This window comes from Mauremys reevesii, linkage group 1 (genome assembly GCF_016161935.1).
Source record: "Mauremys reevesii isolate NIE-2019 linkage group 1, ASM1616193v1, whole genome shotgun sequence".
NCBI lineage: Eukaryota > Metazoa > Chordata > Testudines > Geoemydidae > Mauremys > Mauremys reevesii.
Window position 1 is genome coordinate 333,509,249 of NC_052623.1, and position 11,678 is coordinate 333,520,926.

The following is an 11,678-nucleotide window of genomic DNA, read 5'->3' on the forward strand; positions in this document are numbered from 1 at the left end:
ACAGGGAGCGGGGGGAGAGAGAGAGAGTGGATTTTTGGAGCCAACACTGTGTGTTACCTTCCTGCCTTGAAAAATCAGAAAATATTCCCGACCCCTTAGTCTTAACTCTTAATTGCAAACAGCCTGCATCCAACGGACTCCCCACTGTTTCCCTGCCTGCCTCATTATCTCATTTGATTGTTCACAGCCAGGTACAGATTGATCACAGCAAACAGGAGCTGTGTTTGTTTTTTAGATAAGCAGCTCCGGTAGCAACGGAGCTCCGCGGAGCTCCGAGTTCACAACAAAACAAAGAGAGGCAGCATAACAAAACAAAGAGTAATTTAGTTAAAAGCATTCTGGGATATCTGCTAATACCCTGGAGGCCAATAACAGCGCTGGTGTGTGTCCACACTTGACGAGCAGCGCTGGATCACCAGCGCTGCAATCACTACACCCCAACCAGACCAGGTGTACAGCCAGCGCTGCAGCCAGGGAGTTGCAGCGCTGGATGTGCCTTGCAGGTGTGGACGGTTACTAATTGCAGCGTTGGAAAGCCTCCCCAGTGCTGCAACTTTCAAGTGTAGCCAAGCCCTAATGAAGTCTTACAGTGACAAGTGATCATGTCACCTGAACTGGAATCCATCTTTAACCGAGTGCTTTTCCATTTAGAAGGAGTGGTGGGAATCCAGAGAAGGACAAAGGATTTCCACCTTGTGCAAAAGATGTATAAGGGGGTGGAACAGAACAAAGGGGACATGGTTCAAACCTAGGTCTGTGTTTGTAACAGGCTCAAACAAGACAGGGTTCTGAAGTCCCAACCTGCCAGGGAAAATGGACTCAGAGGTAGTCTCAGCACATCAGGTGGCAGGTCCCAAGGGGGGTCTCTGTGATCCATCCCGTCACATAGACATTACCTAAGGCCTAGTCTACAGTACACGGTTTTAAAAAGTGGAGATGTTCACGCTACAAAGGTACTTCTAGTGGAAAAACTCTGCTGTTTTGCCAACAAAACAAAACCATGTCGACAGGAGGCATACAGCTTTTTGCAGCAAAATTAAAGCAACTAAGCATCAGTGTAGATGCTGCCGTTTGTTATGTCACTATAACTGGCCTCCCCCAGTATCCCACAATGCCAACTGTGACCACTCTGCTCACTGTTTAGAATGTGGCTGCCCTGCATCTAGCTACTCAGGCATGTGCCCCTCCCCTTTCAAAGCTCCAGGAAGCTTTGACATTCCTTAGCGTGGAGAGCTCACAGAGCTGCTGAGGATGCCACTCCCAGCAGCTGAGGAGTCTGTGGGAGAAACTGAAGGGAATCACAGAACCATTAATGCAGAATCCTGCTCTCCCAGCACTAGGAACATGGAGGCAGGCAGAGCAGGCTGCTGGGGTGGAGAAGGCTGGCGGGGGTTGGGGGAGAGACTACTGTGCTGTGCAGAGCTGCGGGCTGATGGGGGGGGGGAGGGGGCAGCGTTCCCCCTCCCCCTGCCTCAGGATTGGTTGCTCAGGCCAAGGGCGCCAGAACAGAGGGGTCCAAGACGCCACTGCCCTCTGACTTTTCACCATGGGCCCAGCCCCCTGTCCCTCCTCTTACCCCCCAGCGAGGCCAGAAACTGGAGCCTGGCCTGCATAAGAGGGGCCTTGGGGGCAAGAGGAGGGGGTTGGGCCACACAGGGGTTGGGACCTCATGGCTTTGCCCCGCTTTTAGGAGAGTCCGTCACCCATGGCTCAGGCTGCTGTCTGAACTTAGAGACAGCATGCCGACACACTCTCCCCCAACACACTCACTCACTCTCTCTCTCTCTCTCTCTCTCACATACACCCCCCCCACACACAAACACAATCTCTCACACATTTCCCCAACACACACACCCTGTTTCTGTATCTTCCCCACACACACACAACCTGTCACACACTCTCTTCCTTCGCCCCCCACATACACTTCAGTTGAAAAGCAGCTGGCAATCTGGTAGGATGCCCCTGGATTGAGAAACCTGCATAATGTGATGCTGTACCTTCCCCATGAGGCATTGCAAACCCTTCCCAATGCAGCCTGTGGCCAGTTGAACCACGGGATAGCTACTCACAGTCACTGCTCTCTGTATTGATGCAAGAGCTGCTAGTGTGGATGAGCTCTGCCAACACAAGGAGCATAGTGTGAACATGCAACAGCGGTTTAATTAAAGCGGCATAACTTTTGTTGACAAAACTCTGTAGTGTAGACCTTAGTCTTTTAACCCTGTGAAAACTGGGTGTGGAACACTTCCATGCTGGCCCGGTAGAGTTTTACACCTACTTTACGCAAATGATAAATAATTAATTGGTGGAACATAGGAGGAAATCTTAACAGAAAGTTGAGAGAAATATAAACACTTGCTATATCACATTAGTGAAGATACCCCAGAATAAACTGAGTTATCTAATGGGATCACCAGTTCACAGAAGGCAAAGAAAGAATCTGTTCTACTGGCTGCCATCGCTTGGTATCCAAAGCCCCTTCATTTTCCCCAGCTTTTTTTAAGAGCATGATTCTAGAGATTTCAGCTCATGTGATAGCCATGGAAAGCATGGTGAACCTACATATTCATCACTTCCTGCCTCTCCACCACCACATGCACACCTTGGCCTCTCTTTCTCTCTCTCGTTGGGTTACCTCTCAAGGGAATGTGTTACACGTGGCATGCCTTCCATGTCTAATTTTACATCTACACGTTCTTTTTTAAATAGAAAAATGACTGATCGGTTTCTTCCATCATTAACCTGGTGTACCACTGGGGGTCACCATTGTTCCATAAAACTTAAAACAACCCAGTATTTGTGGGCTCTTGCCAGTCACTTTTCCATCAGCATTTCTCATATCTCTGGCAGTACCATGGGCACCCTTGGGCTACAAATTGTTAATTCCTGAGAAATGCTATGACTCAAACCACAGGGTTACTTCCCTTGAAATTAGTAAAGATCATTCTATTTCCTCCCCTTCTGCTTCAAAGAGCAGTATGTTCTCTAGAAGGGAATGAGTGCAGCAATGCACGCAGGGTGAGATGAATATGCTGGTAACATTAACCTGCTTTCCCTGAGGTTGTTGGGTAGTTCTATCATGAAGCATTTGGTGCCTGCTTAAATGCAGCAGGATAAATGTGCTTTTACACTGAAGTACAGAGTGAGGCACATCAGTTCCTTCCAGGCTCTCATCTGGTACATTTGTAACCACAAAGACAATACATTCTGAGATCACAGTTCACCAGGTGATGCTGCTGTGGCATTTAAAGCCTCTCTGCTTTCTAAATAACAATTTTTTTTTCTTTACAATTCACTCAGAACTGTCCATCAGGGCTGCCCGAGGTGGGGGGGGAGGGCAAGTGGGGCAATTTGCCCCAGGCCCTGGACCCCGCAGGGGCCCTGTGAGCCGCTCTGGGTTTTTGGCGGCACTTCGGTGGCAGGTTCTTCACTCGCTCCGGGTCTTCGGTGGTGGGTCCTTCAGTGCAGCCAAAGCCTCGGAACGCCGCCCGGTCAGTACAAGTGCCGGGGGGGGAAGCCGCGATTGGCAGGACTTTAGGCTGCTTTACCGCCACTGCTTCATTCTTCAGCGGCAATTCGGCAGCGGGTCCTTCCCTCCGAGAGGGACCTGCCGCTGAATTGCCGCCGAAGACCCAGCCCTGCCCCAGGCCCCCTGAATCCTCTGGGCGGCCCTACTGTCCATCTCCTGCTTGGAACAAGAACTTGGAAAATGAACCTTTAAAATGTAGGGATGGGAGCCAATCTGTGGGACATGGACAAAGAGCCTGATCCTGAAAGGACCTGGGCCACTGAAACTCCCACAGACCACAAAGGAAGCCACAGAGGAGCTCAGCACATCTTAGGGTCAGGCCAAACCGTAAAAAAGGCCTGCTACCCAAAAGGCTTTGGGGAAATACTTCCATCAAAAGTTTAAGGAATTGAGGGTGGCCTGTGTGTATGCGTTTGGCTGAAACAGTGCAAAGGATTACAGGATATAATGTCATGGGGGGGGAGGGGTGAGCCATGGGTGGGAAAAGGTGGGGACACCTAAAGGGACGTGATCAAGAGGGGGGGAAAATAAAAATCTGGTTTTGGGAAAAGTAATTTCTTGTAGATGAAACTCACCCATGCGGAGAGGGCCAGCCAAGGCCCAGGCTCCATATTTTGGGATGTGAAATGGTACTCGAATTGTGCATGGACATTGGGCTGGAGCTCTGCCCAGAGGTGAATTACACTTCCCTGTGTTACTAATAACTTAAGGCTTGACAGGGCCGCCCAGAGGATTCAGGGGGCCTGGGGCAAAACGGGGGAGCTGCGGTGGTCCGGGTCTTCAGTGGCACGCGGAGCAACTGAAGGGCCCCCTGCTGCCAAAATGCCGTCCGAAGACCTGGACAGTCGCCAGGCCAGGGCTCGCGGGGCTCCTGCAAGGCCCAGGGCCTGGGTCAAATTGCCCCACTTGCCCCCCCTCTGGGCAGCCCTGAGGCTTGAATCTCCCTCCCCCCACACACACCTCTACCCCGGGTACATATGAGTGGTTTGTAGTTTGCACATCAGTGCATCCATGGACAGCTCCACTAGGAGCCAGGAGTCCACCCTGGAAGAAAATGCTGCAAGATTGGTATTGTGACACACCCCCAAGTGGCCTTTCCTCCACTGGGTGCCTTCTGCCAAAGTTCCACTGGTGGAATCTGGCCCTTGGACTAAGTTTTGAGATTGTCAAAGCCACGAAGGGGTTATAGATGACCGTTTCCCATTCATTTCCCAAATCCCCCATCTGGCTTTGAAAATCTTGGCCTAAACTAGAGTTTTTAAGATCTCTTCCATTTATGCAGTATGTTTAATTTTGCACTTGACTCTTCTAGGACAGCAAACCTAGCCAAGTCAGACTATATTCAATGTCATATCCCTGTGGCCTGTTCCCATGTGCTAGCACAGTGCGGCAGATATAAGTTATTCCTACCCCCAGGGAATGTTAAGCTCTGGGAGGTAAGGGAACTTTGTGAACTGAAATGTACTCTATTTAAAACAAAACAAAACAAAAAAAACCCTTATGCATGTTTTTATTCAGAGCAGCTTTAGTGGTACCCTTCTCGAAACCAAAACCTAACCTTTGGTCTTAAATGACTTGTGCACATGTTTGCTTTCCCTGTAGTTCTAGTGTCGTCATCATCAGATCTGACCATGGTTGCATTTATCCGAAAGAAACACCCAACAAAGGAAACAGCTGCACAGGAGCAAAAAAGATTTTTAGTTTGGTTGGTCAGAAAAACCTCCAGAAATCCTACCTGAAAAGAGCCATGGCTAAGCCACACGGAATAGGAAGTGTTGCTGCTTGAAGAATGACCGATGCTTCACCACTGTGAGAGAAGCAGCTCTGGGAACAACCACTATGTAAAGACTAGAGCTGCCATGACCAGGAGTCCTGGGTTCTATTTCTGACACTGCCAGTCACTTGCTTTATGACCTTGAGCTTAGACTATCTGTGTCTCAGTTTCCCTATCTGTAAAATGCAGTTCATGAGACTAACCTGCCTCATGGTTATCATTAGTATTTGTATTTCAGAGGCACCCAATCAGGGATTTGGATCTCATTGTGCTAGGAGCTGTACAAACTGTTGTCAGAGTGCTACCGGTATGGTGCTCTGCTTTCTCCAATGTTGATATCACTCGGCTGCGTGCGTGTGTTCCCTCTGTGTGCTGCCCCAGCTCTTCGAAGATAGCTGACAGAGCAGACCAGATAAGAACCCCCAATAACCACAGAGTTCAGTAAGATGCAAAGTCACATCGACTAGGTTTATTGTGACCTCGGACACAATTGCAGTTCCCTGTAGGTTTCTTAGCCTAACTCAGGGCATACTACGAGAAAGTGCCTCTTGGCAACGGACCCGGCTCAGTCAGTGGTGGGACTTTCCACTGCCCCCTCGGCCGGACAAAGACACCACCCCAGGGATGCATTCTTATACACAGATACAAACAAATTACACATCATACCTGACGTACTGAGGTGCCACCCCTCTACGCAGCAAGGTTCAACCTCTCTACGTATTAAGGTGCCGCCTTTTACCTTGTACATGTTGGTTCGATCAAAACAACTCTATCCATCATTTTACCCTTTTGCCCCTGTCATTGGGATGGGTCGGCCTGTCCTTTTATTAGCTATGGAATGTTTCAGTATAGTGTATTCTAGTGCTGTGCTTATACTTCGGTATGCTAGGTGAATATATATTTATGCAGCATCAGCCCTTTTCTTGCCAGCTTCTGTGAACCGAGCCGGCCTTCAGCTCACAGCCTCACTTTGCTTTTTAGCTAAGTCTTGTTCATTACTTTAGTTCAGGCCTCATACTGGGCCTTTATCAGGGCCTGCACTTACTACACAAACGTACAGTAAAAGGCCATCTCTGCCCCTGCCAGCTTATAATCTTGGTTAAGACAGGATGTAAAAAGTGGATGAAACAAATAAATGAGCTGGGATTGGAGAAGGATGATTTACTGATCAGGGATGCTGGAACAATTTGTATAGTGGGGGTGCTGAGAGCCATGAACTGAACTGTAAACCCAGTATATAATGGAAACCACTTCAAGCCAGGAGATGTGGTAGCACACACACACACCCCACACTGCTAGTTCCAGCAATTATGGTAATAATAATACAGCCATGGTTTTGTGTGAATTAGCTGCGTATGCAACATATTGGCCAGATGCCTAGTCATCACAATTGTGTTGTAACTGATTAATCAAAGCTTATAAAGTGCTTTTGAGATCCTTGTATCAAAGGTGCTATAGAAGTGCAAGGTATTAAGTATAGGGCTATGTAAGATCCCGAACATCATTTTGCAATACTTCTCTGCGCCACATACAACATTGGAGGTCTTCTCATTAGCATTTGAAATAACTTCTGAGGACTATAAATGAGAATACAGTACTACATTAATACAGCATGCGTGATCCCATCATTTTAACAGGGCTAATAGTGCTACTATGTTGTGCTATAATAGAGACAGGTAAGTCAGAAATGCATTTTCCATCTCCTGTCAATCAGAGAACAAACTTCTTCACACCCTTGACCAACAGCTATGCCAGCAGATGGCTGTAGTGTAGACACAGCGTGGCTTTTTAGGGGCAATGGAGACTAGCATTGTATTAAATACAATGCTATGCCATTGCATTAAAACACACGCTGTGTCTACACTACAGCCATCTGCTGGCATAGCTGTTGGTCAGGGGTGTGAAGAAGTTTGTTCTCTGATTGACAGGTGGACAAGCAAATGTCCTTCACATAGAAACTCCGTATTTACCGATACAACCTGTTTCTCTCATGGGGGTGGTTTAGCTCTGCTGGTACAAAGCACACCCACAGCAGAAGCACTGTGCCAGTCTAGTACACCAGTAAGGTGTTCCTAGTGTAAATATTGCCTTAGCAACCATCTAATTATCTCCAGCTAGAGTCCACTGTAGGTTGGGGAAATAAACAAAACTCTTCAAGTGGAGTACGGCCTTGACAAGAATATGTTGCCAAAGATCAGCCTGTCTTGATTCCAGTAACTTAATTTGGGACTCAGGTCTGATTTTAAACACCAGTGTTCACTGGGTCAATTAACAGTGGAAGGAGCATATGAGTAGTGGCCATTGGCTGGAGCATCCCAGCTGGGTGAGGGAACCCCACATCAGACTATTTTATAGCTCAGTGGTGAAAGCAACCCTCTGAGAGGTGGGAGATCCCTGTTCTTGAACCTGGGTCTCCCGTATGCCAGCTGAGTCATCTGTCTGCTGGGCTAAACGTTTATAAGATGGGTTCCTCCTCCAGCCATTTTTTGTAGAGTGAAGCAGGCACCTTGCTCCTACTCACAAGAAATGACTTAGCTGACTCACTCCAGGAGGGGGCATCCTGGCTGGGGATCACTAAGCAGAGATATGCACCTCCCTGAAGCCTTGACTTTGGCTCCAATCTCAGAGAGGACAGAGTTTATGACCCACCCCTCTGGTTGGCATCTCCCATGGGCTAGTTTAGGCAGCTCCCCACTTAGCATGCTGGCTTTTGTGGATCACATTCGTAGGTACCTATCGCTCCTAAATAAGGAGCCTAGGCACTTAACTCAGGCTTCGGGGATGGTGTTCCTGTGACTTTCTAGACGCTGAGCATTGCCATGCGTACGTCCCTTTGTGGAGCCAGGCCATTGTGCTTTTCAAATGTGGCCTTCCTTCTATGAAGTAGGCCCCCTGACCGTTTTATGGAAGGGCAAGCTGAGTTACAATGAGGTTAAAATGACCTGCCCAACAATCCTACAGTAACATCAATAATCCTGTTAGCCAGGCCTGTGCTCTAACCCCAAGGCAGCACTGACTCTGTATTCTGCCACTCATAAGAATGTATTGCACATCATACATGCTAATGAATCTGCTTTTTGGCAAAGAGAGCTACATATTTGTTCTTAAGAGGACATTTAAAATTGCAGACATATAGAAACAAAATGACTATTGCTGAATAAATCATAGACATGTAGGGCTGAAGGGACCTCAAGAAGTCACCAAGACCGCTCCTCAGTACTTTTGCAGGACCAAGTAAACCCAGACCATCCCTAACGGGTGTTTTTCCAACTTGTTTTTAAAAGCTTCCAATGACTGGGATTTCACAACCTCCCTTGGAAGCCTATTCCAGAGCTTAACTAGCCTTATAAGAACATAAGAATTACCATACTGGGTCAGACCAAAGGGCCATCCAGCCCAGTATCCTGTCTACTGACAGTGGCAAATGCCAGGTGCCCAAAAGGAAGTGAACCTAACAGGTAATGATCAAGTGATCTCTCTCCTGCCATCCATCTCCACCCTCTGACAAACAGAGGCTAGGGACACCATTCCTTACCCATCCTGGCTAATAGCAATTAATGGACTTAACCTCCATGAATTTATCTAGCTCTCTTTTAAACCCTGTTATAGTCCTAGCCTTCACAACCTCCTCAGGCAAGGAGTTCCACAAGTTGACTGTGCGCTGTGTGAAGAAGAACTTCCTTTTATTTGTTTTAAACCTGCTGCCCATTAATTTCATTTGGTTGCCCCTAATTATTATATTATGGGAACAAGTAAATCACTTTTCCTTATTCACTTTCTCCTCACCACTCATGATCATACCCTAACATATCCCTCCTTATAGTTAGAAAGTTTTTCCTAATATCCAACCTAAATCTCCCTAGCTGCAATTAAGCCCATTACTTCTTGTCCTATATTCAATGGACATGGAGAACAATTGATCACTGTCCTTTTTTTAACTGCCCTTAAGATACTGAAAGACTGTTATCAGGTTTCCCCTCAATCTTCTTTTCTCAAGACTAAACATGCCCAATTTTTTTCAACCTTTCCTCATAGGTGAGGTTTTCTAGACCTTTTAGCATTTTTGTTGCTTCCCTCTGGACTGTCTCCAATTTGTCCACATCCTTCCTCAGTTGCGGCACCCAGAATTGGACACAGTACTCCAGCTGGGAGTACTTGGCAAGTGGGCAAGGTAGTTAATGTGATCATCATCATCTTTTTTTTTTTTTTAAGATCAGCAAATAAATAGCACTAGTTATGAGGTCCAAAAGGTCACTTCTGGGTAGACTACTATGGCCAGACACATTTCAAACAGACCATGGACAAATATAGTAAAGGCATTTTTGCATTCCTTGATAACTATAGTTATTTGGCCAGCAGCAAGCTGAGATTTATCATGTTTGTACTATAGTATTTTCATTAACCATGAAAGCAAAGTATTTATGGGTTATAAAACTTTTTTTCCTCAAGAGAAAAGACCAAAAAAATCTGCTAATATGACCACAAACTGTAAATCTTCATCAGGAGAACTGATTTGTGCTCTTATTAGAACAACATTTGCAACAAGTTGAATCCAAAGTTCTCAAAGCACTTCAGCAACATGAATTAAAGCACACAATATTCCTGTAAGATATCACCATACTTATCTTGGAGAACAGGAAACAGAGGCACAATGACTTGAAGCCCAGTGCAAAAATATCGTAATAAATAGCAAGACTCCCATTGACTTCAGTGGGTGTTGGATCAGACCTTGTGCATGATCACAGCAAATCACTGGTCAGGAGCTCTGACTCCCATTTCCCACTATTCTAGCCATTAGACCCCCCCTTCTTCTCGCTATAATGTCTTGTAACTGTAGTAATTCCCACCACAAGCCCATAACTCTGTACAGACAGCATCACACCTACCATAACTTGAGGTTGAGACAGACATTCTTGATTTATAGACTTTTAGTGATAAAAAATCTGTCACATCCTGAAGTAAATTGCTCCAATCATTAATTAAAGTCACTGTTAAAAAATTGCACTTTTAATCCTAGCTTGTTTGTCTAGCTTTAGCTTCCAGTCATTGGCTCTGTAGTATCTGAATGCCTCCCAAATAGAACAAATACAAGGATTAGTCCAACATGTAGACTAGATATCTTCCTCCTCCCCAAAATGTGGCTAGAAGCTTTATTACTTGGTGTATTGTATATTATTAAGGTATATACCTCTTGTCTTCATCCTACTGCCTTAGCCTTAGAACTTTTGCTGTGGCAAAGATAGGCTAAAGAAGTGGATTTTCCATTTTTTTCCTGAAAGTGGGGAGACCCATGGTCATTCTCAACTCCTCCCAGCAGGGAGGGAGTTCCATAGCACTGGGCAAGCTGCTGGAAAAAACTCTGTCCCCTAGGCATGAGGTTGACACTTTCATAGTCCCAGTGACACTTAGCTCCTGAAGGAACTTGGGGTTCCTGAGCAAGAGGCATTTTTATGTAGCTCGGTCCATGGTCATGGAAGTCCTTAAAGATGAGGACCAAGTTGAAGTGTACATGGAGTGTTCTATGTGGAGCCAGTGTAGTGAGCAGAGTACTGGGATGAGGTATGTTCAGCAACCATGGTGGCTAAGGATGTTGTGTTCTAGAGCAGTTGGAGTATTATGGCCAGTTCACTCGTTCCCACGTACAGTCAGCTGCAGGGGACTCACAAAGGCATGTCTTCCACTGTGCCCAAGTCACGGCCCAGCAGTATGGGGCCAAACCTCAAGCCAGCCTCAGATGGCAGGAGTCATCCCAGGAGCCATAGCTTGTAGTTTCCAATAGCAGTGGAGGGTCAAGCAGAACTCCAAGCTTTGACTATTTGGGGAGTCTCTAAAAAGGGGGAGCTGCTGTTTTGGTGACTAAACCTTCAAAACATTTATAGCTTCCCACCAACACAATTCTGTCACACTCGAGCCAAGTTTCAGTCTGCTGCTTTTCATGCAGTTGCTGATCTAGGCAATGAGCTATTTGTGTGATGGTTCTATTAGTGGGGGTTGTAAGCAAGACAGAGCTGGGTGTCATCCGTTTTGCTGTTGCAAGCATAATTTTTGACAATTTTCTTCCGAGAATGGAGAAGTCATGTGGTTCAGGCACAGGACTAGGCACCAGGAGAGCTGATTTTTACCCCCAACTTTGCCACAGGCTTTCCGAGTGATGCTAGGAGCTATTTGTGCCTCAGTTTCTCCATCTGTAAAAGGGGGATGATGATTCCCTATCTTTCAAAGGTGATGTGCGGTTCATTCAGAAACTATAGTGATGAGCACCATCAGAATGCCAATAAGGGCAAACTGAAAAGTGCAGGCTGTCTTCTTATAATAAGTATAATGCAATTCATTTCTGTGAGTGATGAAGATTTTGAAGTTTCTTTATCAGTGACA